General features: G+C 40.6%; 1 protein-coding gene across 1 annotated transcript in view; it reads left to right on the forward strand.

Annotated features, from left to right (window-relative positions):
* AFG1L (AFG1 like ATPase) overlaps positions 1-22,761 on the forward strand; it is a 255,712-nt gene that overhangs the window by 103,173 nt on the left and 129,778 nt on the right. The window lies entirely within an intron of this gene.

Genomic DNA, 22,761 nt, shown 5'->3' on the forward strand with positions numbered 1-22,761 from the left:
CTGGATTTTCCCTTTCTATGTGGACATGTCTCCTTTCTTGTCTATATCTCCCATTGGGTTCCTGTATATCTTTATATCTTCTTTTTTCCAATTGATAAATCCTATCCTCATTTCTGTCCCTAAAACTTCAATTCCTTTGGGATCTTGGAGTTTCCTCTTTCAAGATAATGGCGTCCTTATTTTTCTTTTTTTTCCTTTTTAGTTCTTTTATGGGATTCAATAAATTCTGATCTCTTAGAAGTTTCTTTTGCTTCTTTTGAATAAGTTTTTTCATATTTTTCTGAATATTATTCTCTATTCTTTCTTCTAGAATTATGAATTCTTCATCATTTTGGAATGGTTTTACAAAGGTTTGTAGGACTTCAATTTCCTCATTTATGCTTCTCAATTTCTCTCTTCTTTCTTTGAGGATAAGTTCCATAAGTGAGAATGAGCAAGTGCGTAATATATTGTTCCATTCTTCAAAAAAACGTGTGTTTGTATCTCCAAATAAGGGTAATTTATTAATTTTAAGTCCTTTAGGAATTAGTTGTCCCCCCTGGTACTTTTCCAGTGTGGCAACTTCCCACCAGATGTTATTCTCCTTTACAAGCCAGGTTTCTAACCTCTTCATAGCTGTTTCCAAATTCTCATTTCTAAGCTCCATGTTGGTGATACATTCATCAAAAGCATCTTTTACAAGTATTCTTCTACTTTCTAAATGAGTAAACATGTTGATGCAGCCTTTCCTTATCCTTGGTGAAATAATGAGTATGAGTGTAGATAAGTTGTGTGGATAAGTATATTGGCGCTTCTGGGAATAAGAGAATCTCTCTTGCTGCCTAGAACTACAAAGGTCCTTTCACCTAGGACCAATGGAATGTCATATGGAAATATATAAAAGGTATGTAGTTCACTGGCGCTTTCCCTCTAAGCAAAATACAGCAGTAGCCAGAGGAATACGTGAAATAGCTTTAATAAGAATCATAAATTATCCCAATAGGGTAAAAAATAAACACATCAATGGCAGACAATAATGCAATAAAAACTTCACTAAAAACAACTTCAATAAACATATGATGTAATTAGTGGTTCAATTGCTGATAGGTAAAATATCCTTGCATAAACAATAATATGAATGATAATTTAAGATCACTTTGTGCATAAATTGTCTGTGCGTATAGAAGAAAAAACAAATGGTTGTATTCCTACCATAAGGTATAGTATGGGGCCCATTGGCCTTCCGGACCTAGGAACTCCAGAGGGCTAAAACAAGGGGAAGGATGTAATGGGCTCCAAGGCTTGTATCAAATGGTTTACAACCCGCAGTCACTCATCCAACACGTTTCGACCGTCTCCTGGGTCTTTGTCAAGGCTGGACATAATGTGACTGATCAGGTTTATATACTGTTGAAATGACTCACTTCCTGTTTGGGATTACCCAAAACAGGAAGTGATGCTGAAGCCTAAAAAACTATTAAACTATTAATTTAGGACGGTAAATAAACCTGTAAACAATTTCATATGTTGGTCCTCCTACTGGGGTGGAGCTATTTATATTTCTTAAACACAACTGGAATATAAAGCAAAGAGAAAGAGATGCCTGATAAAATAATTTCACGGGAGTGATGTCACTTCCGGGTTCTCTTCACACACGCGGACCGATTGTTTGTACTGGGTAGTTCCCTTTTGGTGTTGCCTCGTGGATGTCGGACTTCCTGGTTCCGTGTAAAACATGGATGCCGATTGGTGAAGCTTCCTGTCTCGATGCGCGGTTTACTAAACTTCCGGTGTTTGCCGGAAGTGATGTAGCGCATGGTCACGTGGTGGTCTTAATATTGAATAGCGGACATTTTGTTTAAGGGCACAGATCTCCATACCAACAATCGGTCCACGTGTGTGAAGGGAACCCGGAAGTGACATCACTCCCGTGAAATTATTTTCTCAGGCATCTCTTTCTCTTCCCCTTATATTCCAGTTGTGTTTAAGAAATATAAATAGCTCCTCCCCAGTACGAGAACCAACATATGAAATTGTTTACAGGATTATTTACCGTCCTAAATTAATAGTTTAATAGTTTTTTAGGCTTCAGCATCACTTCCTGTTTTGGGTAATCCCAAACAGGAAGTGAGTCATTTCAACAGTATATAAACCTGATCAGTCACATTATGTCCAGCCTTGACAAAGACCCAGGAGACGGTCGAAACGTGTTGGATGAGTGACTGCGGGTTGGAAACCATTTGATACAAGCCTTGGGGCCCATTACATCCTTCCCCTTGTTTTAGCCCTCTGGAGTTCCTAGGTCCAGAAGGCCAAGGGGCCCCATACTATACCTTATGGTAGGAATCCAACCATTTGTTTTTTCTTCTATACGCACAGACACTTTATGCACAAAGTGATCTTAAATTATCATTCATATTATTGTTTATGCAAGGATATTTTACCTATCAGCAATTGAACCACTAATTACATCATATGTTTATTGAAGTTGTTTTTAGTGAAGTTTTTATTGCATTATTGTCATCCATTGATGTGTTTATTTTTTTACCCTATTGGGATAATTTATGTTTTTTATTAAAGCTATTTCACGTATTCCTCTGGCTACTGCTGTATTTTGCTTAGAGGGAAAGCGCCAGTGAACTACATACCTTTTATATATTTCCATATGACATTCCATTGGTCCTAGGTGAAAGGACCTTTGTAGTTCTAGGCAGCAAGAGAGATTCTCTTATTCCCAGAAGCGCTGATATACTTATCCACACAACTTATCTGTCAGATATATTGTGCTAACAATTGATTGGCTTGTATACAATCAGACACACATTGTATAATAAAAATATATTTACTTCTAAAAAATTAATACACACATTACATACAATACATGAAACATATAAAAACACTTGGACATGAAAAAGGAAACAATTGAATAGATATATAGTAGCAGCATAAATATTCGTATCAGAGAGTAGATCTTCTATTAAGCATGTGTCTAATGATTAGAAACACATCCGTTTCATAGTATCACATCAAGGAATTGAAAAAATGCTAAATATGTCTTTTGTACATATAGTTCAGGGATACTGCATTCTGACACCTGGAATGAGTGATTGGTATAGTTGTCTTTATCCTGTAGCTGTAAGGAATGATATTGGGTTCTGCTGGCGTCCCAGCAATAATAGTCTTGGATAGAAACCAGGTGTAATGTGAGACTTCTAATATATTGTGAAGTCTCCCCGTGGGAGAATATGTCCGTCGGCACAGATGGAATTTAAGCGACAGACAAAAAATATCCTTCTTTCCATATAATTTGAATAGGAGAGAGTATGTCTTACCGCTATCGGCAGCTGGATGGTAGCGCTCTCCCAAACAGATAGATTCGCTGTGGGGGGCTGAATGATAGCGCTCCGTGAAACCGATGTCTCCGCTGTCTGTGATTACACGATCGGCTCCAAAATCTATCCCAGGTACAGGTGTATGGAATGCAGTAGAAGGACTTGGCAGGCAGTGACGTCAACGCGTTTCGTCTCTCTATTACGGAGACTTTTTCAAGACTGACATAGCAGTGGTAAATGCCGTATTTATCCTTCAGGAGAATCCGCCTTTGTAATTATTTTAATTATGAACAGCTGGATTGTATTCAAATGAATTTAGCAGCTGTATTTCACAATTCCTTAGGTTTACATCTAATATAAGGAAAAATAATAATAATAATAATAATAACGCTTGCATCTAAAATAACAGTTTGTGATTTAGAATGAATGTTGTAAAATACTGGAACATAGACATGAACAATATAATGTAATTGATAATGTTCAAATGATACATGTTATTATGAACAATAAGTAAAGGGAATAATACACACAAATATATACACAAATATATATACATACACACAAAAAGATGTGTACGTATATATATATATACACAGAAAATATTTTATTGTATGTATGTGTAAAATGTGCAAATAAAATGAAAATTAATAGTGTGTCAGAAATAAATGTGAAATAAGTAATCCAAATATAAATAACAGACAGACAAATTTGTTGTCTGACATGTAACTGATAATAGTTGTATTGATCTAATTGGATGACCAATAAACTGTTGTGTGTATGTTAATTAAATATACATCAGAAAAAGACGTGTATAAAAATATGTAATAATAATATATTCTGAAAAAGAAAAAGAAACATTGTGGATATAAAAAAATGATTCATATTGGAAATATAAATAAATAAAGATGATGGTACAGATGTTCTAAATATTTAGGCAGAGAGATTAACAATATAAAATTGTTGTATAGATTTAATTATTTTCAACCGAACTGAGACAAATATTACGACATATAGTTTATGAATATGAGTGTAAATATACACATACTTCAATGAAGTGAGAAATGAGAAATTGGTTTTATGGGCATCATGCTAAAGAGAATTAATCAGAAAGACTAAGGTAAACAATTAAAGTGGATCTTGGACACGGTAACAGAAAGCCTTGATGAGGCATATTTGTCATGAAAACAGATATTAATGTATACAATGATGTATAGAGTACAATAAATTGAATAGAATAAATTGAATTAAATTGAATTAAATATCAGGGCCTTCTATGTTTCAAGAGGAGAATGTGGCGACGGACGTCATCTCACATTATCATCGTGGAACATACAAGGCCAAATGTATTTTAATTGTCTAAACAAGCAAAATCCAGGGCTTCATTTAAACCTCCTGGGTACATGGTGTCCAACTTAAAGATCCAGGCAGATTCCCCTAAACAAAGTTTTCTGAACCTATTGCCACCTCTTTTAGTTTCACAGAACTTCTCCACTGCAACAATGGAGAGTCCTTTTGGATCTCCATCATGGTGTTTGGAGAAGTGTCTGGATACACTATGTGTTTGAATCTTCTTGATAATATTTCTCCTATGCTCTCTAAAGCGTGTTTTCAATGTGCGAGTTGTCCTTCCAACATATTGTAAAGAGCATGGACATTCTAATACATAGATACAATAGGTGGACTCGCAATTGATAAATTGTTTAATTGGAAAAGTGTTCCCGTTAGTTTTAGATGTTATGCTTATAGTTTTATTTTTCATATATTTACAAGTCAAACATACTGATTTATTACAGCAATAGTTTCCTAATGGTTTTGGGGGCAACCAAGAGATCAATTTCTTCTCTGTCTCTGGTATTGGTTTCAATTCACTTGGAGCTAACAGATTTTTAAGATTAATATTTATTCTAAATGTAATAACAGGTTCGTCATGTATACAAGAATTCAATATAGTATCTTGTTTGAGAATTTCATAATTCTTTTTAATAATTTGTTTTATTTTATGAGATTTTACATTAAATTTTGAAATAAAAGCAATTCTTTCTTTCATATTTGTGGAAGTGAAGGTATTTATTGTGTGATATTTTTGAGAGTTTTCTTTATTTTTGTTTTTCTTTTTATTGGTATGATCTGCTTTGAAAAACTGAGATCCTACTAAGGTATTGGCCATATCTTGAGCCTCTTTTAATAGGGATTCTGGATAGACTCTGTTTTTGAATTGTAACAGAATATTCTTTACATGTAAAAGAAAATCTGCATCTTGTGTACAGTTGCGACGTAATCTAATTATCTGATTTTTTGGGATGTTGTTGATCCAGGGTTTATAGTGTCCACTTTTGTAATGTAAATAATTACCGGCCCCAACTGTCTTGGTGTAATTTGATGAAATAATACTATTCTCTGCTATCGAGAATGTTATATCAAAAAAATTAACAGTATCGTGACTAAAAGTGTGAGTGAAGTTTAAATTATAAGTGTTGTTATTCAAATATTCAACAAATTCATGTGCTAAATTGGAACCCCCTTTCCAAATGATAAATAAATCGTCTATATAACGGCCATAGAGGACCAGGTTATCTCTATATGGTCCGCTCCAGATGTATTGTTCTTCAAAGCGGCCCATATAGAGATTCGCAAAACTCGGTGCGAACCTGGTCCCCATGGCCGTCCCCAGTGCTTGAAGGTAAAACGTGTTGAAAAGAAAATAATTGTGAGTGAGTATAAATGTTATAGCAGAAATTATAAAGTTACGTCGACCCTCTAAGACATTAGTATCTGATGTTAAGTAATGTTCTATTGCTTTTATTCCTTTAGAATGAGGAATATTGGTGTATAATGCTTGAACATCTAGGGTTAAAAATCCCCAATCTTTGTTCCATTTTGTATCTACAATTTTTTGTAATATATGTGATGTATCTTTAATATGTGACTCTAACTGGGTGACGTAACCTTGAAGATGTGTATCAACAAAATGTGACAAATTAGATGTGAGGGAACATATACCAGAAATAATAGGTCTCCCAAGAGGTGCAATAAGTGATTTGTGTATTTTGGGAAGGTGATAAAATATAGGGGTGATAGGGTGTTGTGGTGTAAGAAAGTAATATTCATCTTCGGATATAACATTCTCAGATCTAGCTCCCAACAAAAAGTTATTACATTTTGTTTGAAAAGTGAATGAAGGATCCCCATCCAATACAGTGTAGTATTTAGAATCTTGAAGTTGTCTATTCGCCTCAGCGATATATTCTTCTCTATTTTGCACGATAATCCCTCCCCCCTTATCGGCTGGTCTGATAACCAGTGAAAAATCATCTTTTAACTGTTTGATTGCTTGTCTTTCTGTTTTAGATAAATTATCTCTATAAAACATTGATGAGTTTTTTGTATTTGAGGATTTTTGACAAATGTTTTTTAAATCTTTGAGTGTTTTACTATAAAAAAGGGTTATAGCTGGGCTTTTATGCTCTAACGGAAAAAAGTTTGACTTTTTCTCAAATTTGGGAGTTATGGTATTATTGGCATGGGTTTCAAAATCGAATAGCATATCTTCACCTTCATTTTCATTGGCAAGTGAGTTGAGACATTCTAATGCCTCTTGATCATCTATGTCTAAAATGACTGGATTATTCTCTGTAATATTAGCTTTTTTCAATTGTTTTGATGCAAAATATCGTTTTCTACATAGTGTCCTAATGAATTTTTTGAGATCCAAAAATAACTCAAATATATTAGGTTCTCTGTTGGGTGCATAATTTAGACCTTTTTGTAAAAGAGAGATTTGATTATCTGTCAGTTTATGTGATGATAGATTATAAATACTTTTTGTGTCTATCGATATCGTGCTCTTCTTGAGTTTTTTCCCCCTTCCTCTTCTTCCTCTCTTTCTCTGTATCTTTTTGGTGTGTGATTGTTCAATGTCTCGTATGGATTTGTATGATGAAATTGTTTCGTTGATCGAAAATCCTTATATTGGTTGGAATAATCTCTTCTTTTTATTGGATCATTAATTTTATTTGCATGATGTCCCTCTCCTGATCGTCTTTCATCATTTATAGGATCTGAGCTAATATCCACTCTATGTGAGCTTGATGGATTCTGAACATCTGTAGATTTGAAATGATTGTAATTCCTATTAGATATATATCTGGCTGTTGGTTTAGATGTAATTCTAGGGGATTCTTCGGCATAAGAGGTTAATTTAGTTCTATGGTAGGATTCTACTCTAGGTCTTTTGATGAGTTTGTTGTATGATCTAACTCTATCTGTTCTGTAATCTTCTCTATCTCTGAAAAGTTTCCCTCTTTTAGTATCAATGAGGTCTTTCTCAAATCTTTCTACTCTGTTGTTAATTTGTTCATCTTTTTCTTTAAAATTGGGATGATTTTTAAATGATATGAGATCTTCTTTTATTTGATCAATCTTTTCTGTGGTTTTAGTGACCCTCTACTCTCTATATTGTACGAGTAATTTCATAAGTGAGAAAGAGCAATTGTCTAAGGTTTCCTCACACTTTTTTTGTAATTCAGGGTTCTCGTTTATTGAGAGATGTTTAAAGATTCTGAGACCTCTTGGTATAATTTTCTCATCTATATATTTACTGAGTGAAATGCTGTCCCACCAATTTCTCATCTCTTCCTTTAAGAGATCTTCTAGATGATAGAATAGTTTATTCATATCTGGATTGGGTTTTGTTGGAAATGTCGTACTTGTCTCTATTTGGTTGAAACATGAAAGGTATGATTCCCTTCTATTCTTCCTTTCAAAATAACTTTTAAATTCTGCCATAATGATTTGAACAATTTATAAAAACTAAATATATGGATGATGTTTACAATTAGTGAAACAATTAATATTTTCAGACAAATCTTGTAAAAATTGTATATACATATAAATTCTTGACCAGTGACTAAAGCTGCCAAAGAGATACACAAAAAAACAATGATGTACACTTGAAAAATGGCTAGACCTGCCCAGACCTGCCCAGAAGCGCGGAGTCTAACTCACTTGGTGGTCTCCACCAGTGACCCCTTCAGTTGGGTTATGGGTTTCACTGCACCAAGTGAGCAGGTCATGGCCCTCTGGACAGGTACCTGGGAGTGGAAGGAAGACCAGAACTATATTAGAATTAATATTTGAACACAGGAGATCAGCGAATGAACTGAATACTTGAACACAGGAGTTGAACTGAATACTTGAACATAGGAGTTGAACTGAAAACTTGAACACCGGAATTGAACTGAATACTTGAACACAGGATAATATATTGGAATTGCTAGAGATCCAGCTGAAAGCTAACTAGCAATTGAAAGCTGACACCACAGTAACACAGGGAGGCTGCAAGAGAGCCAAGCAGCACACTAAAAAATAGCATAGGAATTTACAAGAAACACTGGAGTTCTGGGAGAGCTGAAGTAATACGCAGGGAATTAGCATGGGAGCTAATATAAGTAACACTGGTGGTCAACGTGAGGGCTGAAACAACATACTGTAGATACTTTTTGGGAAACATCGGAGAGCATGATAATCACTGGAACAGCGAAGTTGAACAGCAGTTTCCTGTTCCTGGAGTCAGACTTAAATACCCCTGGGTAGCTTGTCATTGGATCAGATGATCAGCTGAGTGACCACAGGACTACCATCAGGAGAGACTAGTCAGGTGATATGGACCAACATAGCTGCGCCCATGCCCGGCACCCCAGAAACCAGGACGCACGCACGGGAGCCCTAGCAGATCCCAGGGAGAATACTTCAGACATCTCTCACCTCCACTCCCAGTGACTGAACACCTCAGCCCAAGGACGCCGGCGCGGAGGTGAGTAGCAGCCGATCCCAGGCCGCATCCTGACAGTATATGAATGGCCATCATCTACAGATATATCTGCAGATCACTCAATCGGCAGATATATCTGTGCAGTGTGTACCCAGCATTACACTCACGTAATAAGCCTCATGCTGACTGCAGTCCTGCTGGATACATACATATCATGATTTATCATACTTATTTCCATCACAGTCCAGAACCAATCATATATAGTACATACAGCTCTGTGCTCTGCATATCTGTTTCATACCAGCTATAGAGCAGTGGCTTGCTGGCTTATAAACATATAAACCACAAATCCCAAAGAAGATAATAGTAAACCATACATAATTACCGTATATACTCGAGTATAAGCCGAGTTTTTCAGCACATTTTTTGTGCTGAAAAAGCCCCCCCTCGGCTCATTCGGGCCATGGTGCAGACTGTGTCTCTGTGACACAGCTGCACCGCGTGTGTAGCGCTGACCGGACAGAGCCAAACACACAGCCGCCGGTGCCGGCAGCTGTGTGTTTGTTGTAATTAGCAGCCGATGAGAGTCTGTCAGACTCTCATCGGCTGCTGCTGCTCCCACTGCGGGAGCCATCTTCCGGCTCCCGCAGTGGGTAATGGGAGAGACGTCGTCATGACGACGTCTCTCCCATAATGCAAAGCGGCTGGAGGAGCTGATAGCAGCGTCGGGACCAGGAGCGGGGTTTCAGGTAAGTGTTTTTTTTTTTTATTACATCTCTCTCTGCTGGGGGGGCTACTACTGGGGGCAGTACCAGGGGGGGATTACTACTGGGGGCACTACCAGGGGGGGATTAATACTGGGGGTACTACCACGGGGGGATATTGCTACTGGGGGCACTACCAGGGGGGTATTACTACTGGGGGCACTACCAGGGGGGGTATTACTACTGGGGGCACTGCCAGAGGGGGAATATTACTACTGGGGGCAGTACCAGGGGGAGGATTACTACTGGGGTAGTACCAGGGGGGGATTAATACTGGGGGCACTACCTGGGGGGGATATTACTACTGGGGGCACTACCAGAGGGGGAATATTACTACTGGGGGCAGTACCAGGGGGAGGATTACTACTGGGGTAGTACCAGGGGGGGATTAATACTGGGGGCACTACCTGGGGGGGACATTGCTACTGGGGGCACTACCAGGGGCGTATTACTACTGGGGGCACTACCAGAGGGGGAATATTACTACTGGGGGCAGTACCAGGGGAGGGATTACTACTAGTAGCTGCTGCATTTCCCACCCTAGGCTTATACTCGAGTCAATAAGTTTTCCCAGTTTTTTGTGGTAAAATTAGGTACCTCGGCTTATATTCTGGTCGACTTATACTCGAGTATATACGGTATACATAATTAAAATATACAATATACATATACTGTGTGTATATATATATATATATATATATATATACACACACACACTACAGCTCACTAATTTCAATACACTCCAGCTGCTATAGAACTTCACATCTCAGCATGTCCTGAAACAGTTTTACTATTTAGCCATGCTTAAATTGTTGCAGGGCATCCTGGCATGTGTAGTTCAACAGCAGTTGGAGGGCCGCTTAATGCCCACCCCTGCTTAAAACCTTTGAGAACTTGGGTGGAGTAATATTTGCCCATTCTACCATGCAAAATTGTTTCAGTTGGGTCCAGTTAGTTTGGGAGTGGCAAGGAACACCAAGTTTAAGGTCATTCCACAGAATTTCTTTGGAACCATGGTTAGCGCTGAGTCACTGATGGACTTTCATCTTCATGTTCCATTTGCAGTGTGTTTTGCATTGTTCTATTCCAAAACAGTCTTCCTCCCCAGGTTTAGTATTTGACCTTTTTTGGCATTTTTTTTTTTTTTCAATATATGTCACTTCCTGCAACTGAAAGCATCCCCTAAACATAATACTATTACAACAATGCTAAACGGTGCTAGCCTATTTGTCTGTATTTGGCAGTCCCTTCCTGTGAAATTCATTACTATAATGTAATGCTACCACTGCCCTTATAAACAACGGTGTAATCAGGGTAATGTGCAATGATTGCTTTACGCCATACTGCACAAAAGTACGACATCTCACCACAAGACTTTCTGCCACATCTCTGCACTATGGGGGGACTTCAGTTAGGTGCGAGTGTGGTCTCACAAGGTTAAATCACTGCAAATTCGCCTTGCAAATTACATTTGCAATTCAATTCCAAACTCGCATTTCTTTAAATTCGCCTGTTTATGTTTGCACCCCCCTGAGCAGGGAAAAGGTAGGGAAAATCTGTATTTTAAGGTAAAAATGTCAGACTTGTTTCAGAACCCCTTGGACCTCCCCCCTAATGATTAATGAGGCATTTGGATTTTTCAATTAGCTTAATTGGGCAAATAATTACATGTCATTTTTGGGGTAAAAAAAATGAATGGCCTCCAAATTACCCTAAAATTAGCCTTTTTAGCTAAATAATGTACCCCAAATTTAATGAAAGTATTTATTTTCAAGAAAAACAATTGCTTTCTATTTTTTTTTTTTTAAATGTAAAGTTGCCTCAAGTTACCCCAAAAGCATCTTTTTTTTCCTACTTTTTTCTGCATTTGCCGTTTAATTCCTTTGTAATTCAATTCTAAATTTTTTTCCATTTTAGTTTTTTTTTTTTAAAAATGCACAAATCAGCCATTTGACACCTTTTAAAATCATAAAGTACTTTTCTTATGGCCGCTAATGGTGCGTACACACGGTATGATCAGTGAGCGATAACTATATCGCTGACTGATCGTCCTGCACCTTCCCGGTGTGCTGGATGATTTTTATTGTTCATCCAGCACACCACCAACCCACCAACGACGGGCCAGTGATCGCGGGTCCCTATGTAACCTGGTCGATATCGACCAGGTTGGGCTGCTTGCACAGGCGATGGTCGATATCGTTATCGACCATACGTGCCCGCGCATCGCTGGTCGTTGGGAACCAAAAAATTAATGATCTTAACGATATGGTCAATATCGTTATCATTCATATCGTGCATTTTTATCGTACCGTGTGTACACACCACAACAATCTTCTACATGATTCTGCTAATAAAGTTTTCACTTTTTTTGGGATCCAGGATGGTCTCCCCACTTTTTCTTGCTATTTTCGCTGTTCACATTTTGGACAAAATTTGCACACTCTCACTGCAAGTAGTGCGAATTTGCATATCTAATTCAATTGTGCGTATCTCTGGTGCACGCATGAAGGCGAAGTGAGCGAATGATAAGGCGAAGTGTACGAGTTTTTCGCCTTTTAGAAACTGTCACCTAATTGAATTCCCCCTTATGTTCTAAATAGCGCTTTGTAAACTCTTTGCAGGCAAGGTTATTTCCATCCATTGTTTTTTCCTTGAGACCTTCCCACAAGGGTCCTTTTTGTGGAGTGCCTTGAAAATTGTACATTATTCTTCCGTCGCAGCCACTCACATCTGTAGCTTCAATGTTATAGTTAACCTCATGTATCTTATAATTTGTCTAGCACAGTGTTTTCCCACTCCAGTCCTCAGGATCCCCTAACAGTGCATGTTTTACAGACCACCTAGTTGGTGCACAGGTGTATTCATTACACTGACATTTTTGAAAAGATCCACACGTGGAGCAATTATTTCAATTGTGATACTGATGAGATCTGTAGAACATGCATTGTTATGGGTCCCTTGGGACTGGAGTTGGAAAACAATGGTCTGGTATTACACTTCATGACCAGTCAAGATATCAGAGGGTGTGTGCTAGACCCGATATAAAATTGTAGTGTGATTCTTTATATGTGTAACATTATAGTGTCATTATTGAATACCCATTGCTTGTGTCTCAATATATATGTATTTTTGTAGTGTGGGGTGATACTTGTTGGTTTTATCTGTGTACAGGCTGCTATATTTTTTGTGCACGTTTAGATACAATTCTCTGTACTAGGATCTAGGCCAAGCCTCTCCAGCTGTTGTGAAAGTCCCAGCATGCTTTACCAGTTGGTTGGTGGGAGGGTATGCTGGGACTTGTAGTTTCAATGCGGCAGTGCGGCTAGAGGTTTTTTTTTTTTTTCTACAACTTACTCTGAGATGCGGTTAATATTCGGGCCACGGGATTCTGGCACTGGAATCCCAACACTTGTCAGAATCCCGGCGCTGGCATTCCTGCCACCGGAATCCCGAAGTAAGTAGCAGGGTTGGGGAGAGGGTTAGCATTAGGGGTTAAGGGGAGGGTTAGGATCAGGCACTAATGGGGGAGGGTTAGGATTAGGCACTAATGGGGGAGGGTTAGGATTAGGCATTAATGGGGGAGGGTTAGGATTAGGTACTAATGGGGGAGGGTTAGGTTTAGGGTGCAGGGAGAGGAAGGTTAAGTTTAGGCACTAGGTGGGATGTTAGGTTCAGGCACTGGGGAGAAAGGGCTAGGGCAGGGAGAGGGCTAGGGTTAGAATTCTAACCCCATCGGGATGCCGGCATTAGGGTTCTGACCCACCGGGATCCCGAGCGCCGGCATCTCGTACCCGTCCCCTTACGCTCTACATAATAGACTCAATTGGTCAATGAAGGATGTTCAATGCTTTTGCACTGAAGATAATGGGCAGGCAATCAGTAGTGGTCTTTCAGAAAGTATAGCACAGTAAAGGGGCCGTATTAATATTTTATTTAATAAAGGGGGCACATTAATATTTTAATAAAAAATAGAGGTACTATAATATTTTAATAAATAGAAAAAAGGTGACACATATTAGTATTTTAATAAATAAAGCGGACAGTCAGGAAGAGGGTTTTCAATATCTTATTAACAGTATGACACAAAATAGCTATCTCCTGTTACAGCCACCTCTATTGTTTTATGATTTTTTGATGGTGATTTACAAACTGGGCACTTTTACATCTGTTGATTTGTGTTCAGAACAGATCAGTAAATTGGTATGCAGTGACTCATGTATGAAAAACTGAATTTTCTGATCATTTTCCTTCAGTTTTGCCTTTAACAGTTTTGCCGATTTGCAACTTACCTATATAAATTGTCTAGCAAAACGCAAGTTAAGCAACTTGCACTCCATTCCATTCCCCCGTAAGGGGTATATTTACTAAAGTGTTGGTGGAGATTTTTCCCATAGCAACCAATCAGATTCTGTCTATTATCTTCTAGAAGGTGCTAGCTAAATGTTAAGTAGAATCTGATTGGTTGCTATAAGCAACATCTCCATACCGCCCAACTGCATCTGGCGGGACAGTCCCGCTATTCAGGTACTTAGTGTTCACTCTAGCTCCGGCGCGCGCGTCCGAAAAGGGGGCGTGGTCATGAAAAGGGGGCGTGTCTATAAGACGCGTCCCCTTTTCGTAATACTTGGGGGCGTGCCCGGCACTTACGTACACGCCGGGCAGCCCCCAAGCGTTGCAGAAAGCGAGAATAGATGCCGGGCGCAGGCGCCCAGCGTCTATTCTCCGGCGGTGACCGGGTCACCGCACGTTTCTCCACCCGCGGGACGCACCCGCAGGCTGTGAGGGCAGGGTGCTTTTTGCCCTCCAGAAGGAACAGCCTAGCGGGAACACTAGGTACTGTCCCGCTGTCCCACCCGTGGGCTGCAGTGTCCTGCGGCAGGGGGAAGTTGGGGGAAATCGAATTTGCATGGCATCTCTTCACTGTGCTCCCCGCATCTCCGAGGATGCTGGGCTTGCCCCCCGGAGTGATGAAAAGGGGAATGTTCTGCGATGCAAGGCCCCTTCACAGGGAGGCCATGCCCCTTCATAGTGAGGCCACGCCCCCTTTTCGGGAGCCCCTATCCTCTTCTTTACAAAGTTGGGCGTATGCATCTCCACTTGTAAAAACATGCACTTTAGGAAATATGCCACTAAGTGTTAGTTGCCTGAGCATCCGATCCCATCTCCCAAGCATGTGACGTTCAAGAGGAAAATCACTGCCTCATACTCCAGGTAGTAGAGGAAATTCACCTATGGTGTTTTTGAATAGATGAAAAGTAGTCTTAATGTATGCTTTTACATGGTAAGTGGGTGGCTGCGGGGGTGAATGGGGGGGTGGGGGTCAGGTGGTGGCCGGCTCCAGGAGACTTGCCTACTCTTCCTGGCAGCCGGGAGCGCCACCCAATTTTCGGGAGCCTCCTGGCTGTTCCAGAATAGTGAGCAAGTATGAGTTAATTGTATAGTCCACAGGTTCTCAAACTCGGTCCTCAGGACCCCAAACAGTGCATGTTTTCCAGGTCTCATCCCAGAATCACAAGTTAAATAATTAGCTTCACCTGTGAATCTTTTAAAATGTATCAATGAGTAATGAATACAGCTGTGCACCTGCTAGGTGACCTGGAAAATGTGAACTGTGTGGGGTCCTGAGGACCGAGTTTGAGAACCACTGGTATAGTCTGTAGACATATGAGGGCTGGTTGAAAAGTAATGAGAGTGGAGAAATAATTAGCCGTGCTGCAGTATTTTTCGGTGGTGGAAGCGCTTCAAAGAGGGTAATACGCGAGTGACTGACGAACCGTGTTCTGGGAGACCATCCACCTTGGTTACAGATGTTAACATTGCCCAAGCTGCAGAGATGTTGCAAAATGACAGAAGGCTAACTTTACGTAAACTTTCGGCTTCACTTGGCATCTCATTCAAACGGGTTCAGCATATTGTGACAAAGGAACTGAAAATGCACTGTGTGTGTGCCAGGTGGGTAATGAGAAATCTCACAGAAGAGCAGATCCGACGACTAAATGAATTGTGCAAAAACACTGTTCGAATGTCGGAGAGGATTCAAGATTTCCTGACATCGATTGTGACGTGTGATGAATCGTGGATTCATCATTATGATCAGGAATCCAAACAGTCCAGTGTATGGAAATACACGAATTCGCCTCTCCCCAAAAAATTCTGTGATTCCTTCTCCTGTTCTTTAATGCACACGGTGTAATCCTACAGCACTGGGTTCCCCGTGGACAGACAATTAATGGTGACTACTATGCAAACGTTCTGATTACCCATTTGCGTGGAGCCATGAGGAAGAAAAGATCACATTTGCTGAAGAAACAGTGGTTTTTGCTCCAAGACAATGCCCAACCACATGTTGCTGCTGTTGCATTGGCAAATTAATGGGATAGCATTGGAACACCCTCCATATAGCTCGGACTTAGCGCCCTGTGATTTCTGGGCATTCCCAACCCTGAAAATACAACTGCGTGGAAAGAAGTTCTCAACAGATGATGAAGTGAAAAATGCCACAGCTGCAACACTAACAGTGATGTCACAAATAGTCTACTGTACATCTTTGAATCATTGTTGAAACGTTGCAAAAAATGTATTGAATGCGAAGGACGCAACTTTGAAAAAGAAAAATGTTCAGATCCTGTGGAGTCATCTGATTCTGAATAAAAAATCAGTCTCATTACTTATCAATCAGCCCTCGTATTTTGATATATCAACATGTAAAAGAAACTTTGTAACTAGATATCTCCCAGAACGGTGGGCCTGATTCAGAGACGGACGATCTGAAAGAGCGCTCGCTCTGAATCAGGGCGTTTTTTTTTTTTGTTTTTTTTTTGAGCGGCCTCCTGGCCGCTCGCTTAGCTATGGGTGACCACCCACAGCTATTGCGAGCGGCCAGGATGATGGTCGCGATGGTCAAGACCATCGCGACCATCGGGGCTTGCGATGAGACCCTTGTGGTAGGGTCTGGTGGCTGCAAGCCCCAGAGAGCTTCTGGCTCTAATAGAGCCGGAAGCTCTCCCACTGACATCACTGGTGATGTCAGTGGGGCCGCCCGCAAATGGCAGGCGTTCGCTTGGGAATGCCTCCGTTTGTGAAGTCACCCCCCGCCACGCCTGCAAAATGGGCGAGCTGTTGGTCAACATCAACACAACAGCCGCCCTTTTTGTAGTGAGCCAGGGAGCGAGAGAATTCCTCTCTCGCTCCGGGGCTTGCGCATGCGCAGTGCGGCCGCTGCGCGTGCGCGGAGCCCACCATTGACACACTTGCGAGCACTCAAGCGCTTGCGAGCGGGTCTGAATCAGGCCCAGTGTCCCTATCTCTTGTCCGGACAATAACCCTTTTCTTTATCCAGACTTAAATACTGTACTGTAAGCATAATACCAACAGGAGCCATTCCCCTGGAACATCTACAGTTATGATTCACTTCTGGTGATGTTATTAAATGAGTTCACTCCATATGAAATTTTGAACTTTAGATTTATGTTATTTTGTGTTTTAAGGGTATAACTCTGTTGCAATTCTTTCATTTTTATTGCATGTACTGGATATGATTGATTATCTGCATCTTCATTGAGAATTCATTATCATCGTTTAAGAAAAGTGTGGTTTACTACATTTAATCCATACTTGCCTAACCATCCTGGAAGCTCCTGAAAGTTAGGTGGCACTCCCAGCCCACCAGAAGGTGGGCAAGTGTCTCTGGTTTGAGGCCACCCGGCCGCGGCCACCCACTTCCCCAGTGAGGTGGGTGGCACAGGAGGCTGATGACACGTTTCACAGTGAATTGCGTCATCATGGCTCCACCCCCTGCTCCACAATGCCGGTAACCTTGGCATTGCATAGCGGGGGAGTGGGGCTACAATGATGCAGTCTATCATCACGCCCCCCCTACCTCCATCCCCCGCCACCCCAGATCGCCCCGCCACCCTCAGTGCCAAATGGTCGGCAAGTCTGATTTAATCATATTAACACATTGTAAAGAAGAATAGCGCCAAATTTTCACTCCCATTTATCCTTTTCACATACCCTCTTATATTTGCCTTTTACTCTCCCCAATCTCATTCTTCTCAATATAAGGTGCTGCGGAACACTTGTGGCGCCATATAAATAAAGGATAATAATAATAATGCCAGTGTGTACATGACAATTAGAAAGAAGAGAGCCTTTGTTAGCAGGTGTACTGTACACAAATAACTGTATATTCCTCCATATTACAGAAATCACAAAAGCCTTGATGCGGTTAATCAGTATAAATGTTCTAATTTTTTATTTCTTCATGTAAAAAAGAAAACGGTGCACTTGGTGTTTGGTTGAAGTGCACTTGTTTTCTACAGCACACCGGGCTGTTGTGAGGTTACAGGTTAAGGCCTATTGAGGATGTGACTATGAACAATTGTTTCAGACACTAAGAATAAAGCTTTGCTGTGCCATGAAGCTAAATGTATTTCAGATTGGCCATCTGCTGAATTGTGTTGTTCAGTTAGCGTATAATGGTTTCCATATCATTTGATTCCTCTCAACAACGGAGAACAAGTAGCTGACTAAAGTGCTATAACCTAGTGTCGCCTCATCTTTCAGCTTTTATACTTACAGAAAAATGGCAATGTAAAATAACATTCATGTTTTGTGATGTTCATTATGTTGGCGTTAATTAACTGGATCACCCTAATGTGTTTTCAGTCTGTGTAGTAAGCACTTGTATTCTTTCCGTGAAAAATAATCGGATTAGCCATGCATAGTCACTTTGATAATACACATAATGTCTCAATAGGTACATTTTAGTTTAGCTACAATCAAACTTGAGCATGTTAGGCTGCTACATGTAGCAGATGGATGTGGCCAGATACTTTGGTAAATTGCGTTCTCCCAGCACAGAACCCGAATACTATCATTTTGGATACCCTACACATACTTGCTGACATTCTAGCTGCCCCTCAAAGAGGGGGCAGCCATGTTGTCACAGCAGGAAGGGAGGGGTGATGTGGCATACGGGGTCGTGTCCGGCGACATGTCGAGATTACTGGCATTGTGAAACGGGGAGAGGCCACGATGACACGATTCAGTATGAATTGCGACATCGCCCCCACTGCGAGGGAGTGTGTGTGGGAGGATGTCCTGGGGTAAGTGGGTGGGTGGCAGCCGGCCGGGAGACTTGCTTACCTTTCTGGGTGGCCGGAAGTGCCACCCGATTTTTGAAAGCCTCCCGGCCATTCCGGGAGAGTAGGCAAGTATGAACTCTAAGTATTCTGTTACGGGTTCTGGTTGATCCCAGGAGAGAACCTCTTTAATGGGGTAGAAATCAAAGACGCGCCATGACTGGTTTAGCCATTGTTTCCTGAAAGCCGAGTTGTGATGTGTCTCTGATAGCTCTACTTTGCTTGTGAAAAGATTGGTCGGGATGAGGACCCTATACCAGCATGCAGGTGATATCCTATAATGCTAAATTACTTGACAGCTGTTTGCTGTAATTGAAAAAAACGTGGTCAATGCTGACGGGAAGCAGTCGGGAAGTCCCGACTGTCTAATCCCGGCAAAGGTTAAATGACAGGCATCGAAATCCCGACGCCTGTCATTTTACCTATGCCGGGAGCCCGACACATTGCTTACCGATCGAAGGTAAGCCGGGCGTGGACAGCTGCGGGGGGGGGGGGAAGGTTAGGTTTAGGGCTCCCGGGGGGAACTTAGGGTTAGGCACCCACCCCGGGAGGTTAGGGGAAGGGAGGGTTAGGGTTAGGCACCCCCGGGGGGCTTAGGTTTAGGGGCAGGGAAGGGGGGGGTTAGGTTTAGGCACTTGGGGGGGAGGTTAGGGTTAGGCACCCCAAAGCTAGGGTTGGGGTTAGGGGGTAGAGTAGGGTTAGGAAATACTTACCTTGGACGATCGGGATTTTCACCCCTGTCGGGCAGCCGCTGTCGGGATTTGAACTGGCGGTAAATCATACTGAACCCATGCTGACATCGCTGCAGCGTTACTTGTTGTCTGTAGCTGGTATTGCAACGGATACTCACAGGAATCACTTATTCAACTGTTTTTGATTCTGCCATCAGTCTTAACCATTTAGCTGACAAAACGTGCGCTTTAGAAGGCTAAATGTTTTCCATGTTGTAAAGAAGAATTGTTTTTTAGATTTTAACTGGGTTAACATCTCACACCACACAGTGTTACATAGAATATACTCCAGTATATGTGACAACCATTGACATAGATCATATTCTATATCAGTGGCAGTGTAAAAAAATGATAACTTACTTTCTTGCTTAGTTAGGAGTGTTTCACTAGTGTGTCAATGCCTAGTACAGAGGTTCCCAAACGCAGTCCTCAAGGCTCCCCAACAGTTCAGGTTTTAAAGATATCCATAGTATTCCATTCCCCATGAGAAAAAGAGAAAAATGATAATATTTGTGTGATGTTTAATATTTTGCTGACATTGCAAGTTAGTTGCTAACAATGATCGAAAGTGCAAATCTGCTCCAAAACCATGCTACCTGGGTAAACACTTTGACAACGAATCATTAGCAGACCAATTCACCACCAGAGCGGCCGATTGGTAAGCTACACAGACTTACTAATGATCCGCGCAATGTGTCTGGGCTGACATCACAACAAATTTGTCCACCCAGTTGTGATGTCAGTGTCTGCAGCAAGTGTACGGGTGGTTGGCGGGTGAGCCGTACACACAGCCAGATGCACCGCTATATCTTTCAGATATATATTGGCTGTGCTGCTGGGCCGACTTGATGTGTCTAATTCACAGACATATTAAAGAAAAAAGAAAAAAATATGTGAGACTCGTGAGTGCACTCTCAGGTGATTAAGAAAAGTGGTGTATAAAGTTAGGAAAAAGTGTTAATAAAAATTCCTGATAAAGCTGCTCGGTCATGTAGTAATCTAGAAATGATTACTTCTGTATTAATTAGAACAGAGGATGCGTATAATGGAATTTTTATTAACACTTTTTCCTAACTTTATGCACCACTTCTTATATTTTATCAATCTTGTTATGTCATTTTTAAATGTATAAATAAAAGTTATTTTTTATTATGATGCTAAAAATACCCATATCATGAGTAGCCCAGCCCCTCTCTTTTTCTTAATCACCCGAGAGTGCACTCACGGGTGTCACATATTTTTTTATTTTTTCTTTAATTAGTATACATTACAGGGTAGCACCACTTCCTTTATTTCTTTCTATTGAAAATGACTAGATCAATGTAACTAGGAAGAGTTGACTGATTATTACAGAAATAGAAAACCAATAGGAAGGGTGAAAGAGGTTAAGGATTAATTCACAAGGTTCAGTGCGGATTCTTCTCACAATTCTAAACTAATTCACAGACATATCTGTTGTACACACCCGCTGATGCACTCACAATATATCGCTCACAAGTGTGTACCCTGCTTCATGTTTTATTTGTATTGGCAGTTTTGCCCATGAAAGAACAAAATAAATAATACTGTGAAAGGAGGGGACCACCAATAATAAATAGGTTTTAAAATATAGCAGTATTACGTTTTTATTAAAAGTTTTTTTTTTTTTATTTGTAGTTGTGTAATAGGAATGGACCTAATGCACCTCCTTCTTATTACTTAGGGACTATGGATGTCGTATTGTCCACCTTTGGGCTACCACTTGGTCCCCTATACACTAGAGTAGCATATAGTGCCCAGATGATTTGTTAGTGCTGGTTGTGTGCTTGTGGTTTGTATAAGGGCTTCCCTGTATTTTTTAGTTTTGCTACTGGGGTATAGGGAACTCACACTCTTCAGATCTCCCCAAAATCATTCCATGCTAGTTATGGTAAAGGAGAAATCATGCTGCCCTTGGTTTGTGACCCCCTTAGGTCATCCTAACCACAGCTTTCATTAGGATTGCCCTTGGGGATAGCTTTACTAATATAACATTTGGAGATAGCTTTATTAAAAATTCTAATAAGGAAATGTGGAGATATCGCCCATAACAACCAGTCAGGTCCTAGCTGTTATTTTCTAGAACAGTGGTTCCCAAACTTTCTTGAATCGTGACCCCTAGAGTATCAGCATTTTTTTCACGGCACCACTAGGTCAAAAGTTTCTTACTAAGAAATTGATAACTAAATAAATATTAATTTAAGTAAATTCTGCTTACATGTCATCCTTAGGTGCAGTTATGTGGTGGTGTACAGTATTGTGCTTCTGCTTGTCCACATATATTATGAATGGCAGCCGCCAGCATTGGTTTTGTCTATCACATTGACCATAAATAATTTGATTTCGCCCTGGACCACTAAGCCGTGGCGCCCTTCTAGTGTCCCGTGGCACTCAGTTTGGGAACCACTAGTCTAGAATGTAGTAAATAAATTCTAGCTACAATCTAATTAGCTCCTATTGGCAACAACTTCACTTTCCTCTAAACCATGCAGCAGGTTCTCTATTCAGGCATTAGCATTTTAAACACATTTGTGGGAACGATCTTATAATGAACCATCTGTTATCTAATGGCAAAAATCGCAATAACAACATGAAGGTGTGAACAAATTGTAATCATTAATTAAATACTGCATAATTGATTAACTGATCATTAATTGTGATGAGCGGATGCTCACCCAAGGTATTGGTCATTGAGGACAAATTTCTCGGGAACACTAGCAGAAGAAAGCTTATAGGATTGTAATTAGGAGCTCTGGGGTTGTGGTGTAGTGAATCACATCATTGGGGCCAGGTGTGCTCTCTGCTTAAATCCTCAATTAGTGGCGTTGGGTAGTTGCAGGCTGGGCTACGATGATGCAACTCACCATGATTCATAAAACCATTGGACTCCTGCCCACCTCTCTGGTGAAGTGAGCGTATTGGGGAGGGTCACTCTCTCGGGAGGCATTCTATGAGAGAAGGTATTGATGATAATTATATTTCATTCTTATACCATAGACATTGGACAGTTGTCTGTAACTAGTA

Source organism: Taudactylus pleione, unplaced genomic scaffold, assembly GCF_031769625.1.
Source record: "Taudactylus pleione unplaced genomic scaffold, aTauple2 ptg000046l, whole genome shotgun sequence".
Lineage (NCBI taxonomy): Eukaryota > Metazoa > Chordata > Amphibia > Anura > Myobatrachidae > Taudactylus > Taudactylus pleione.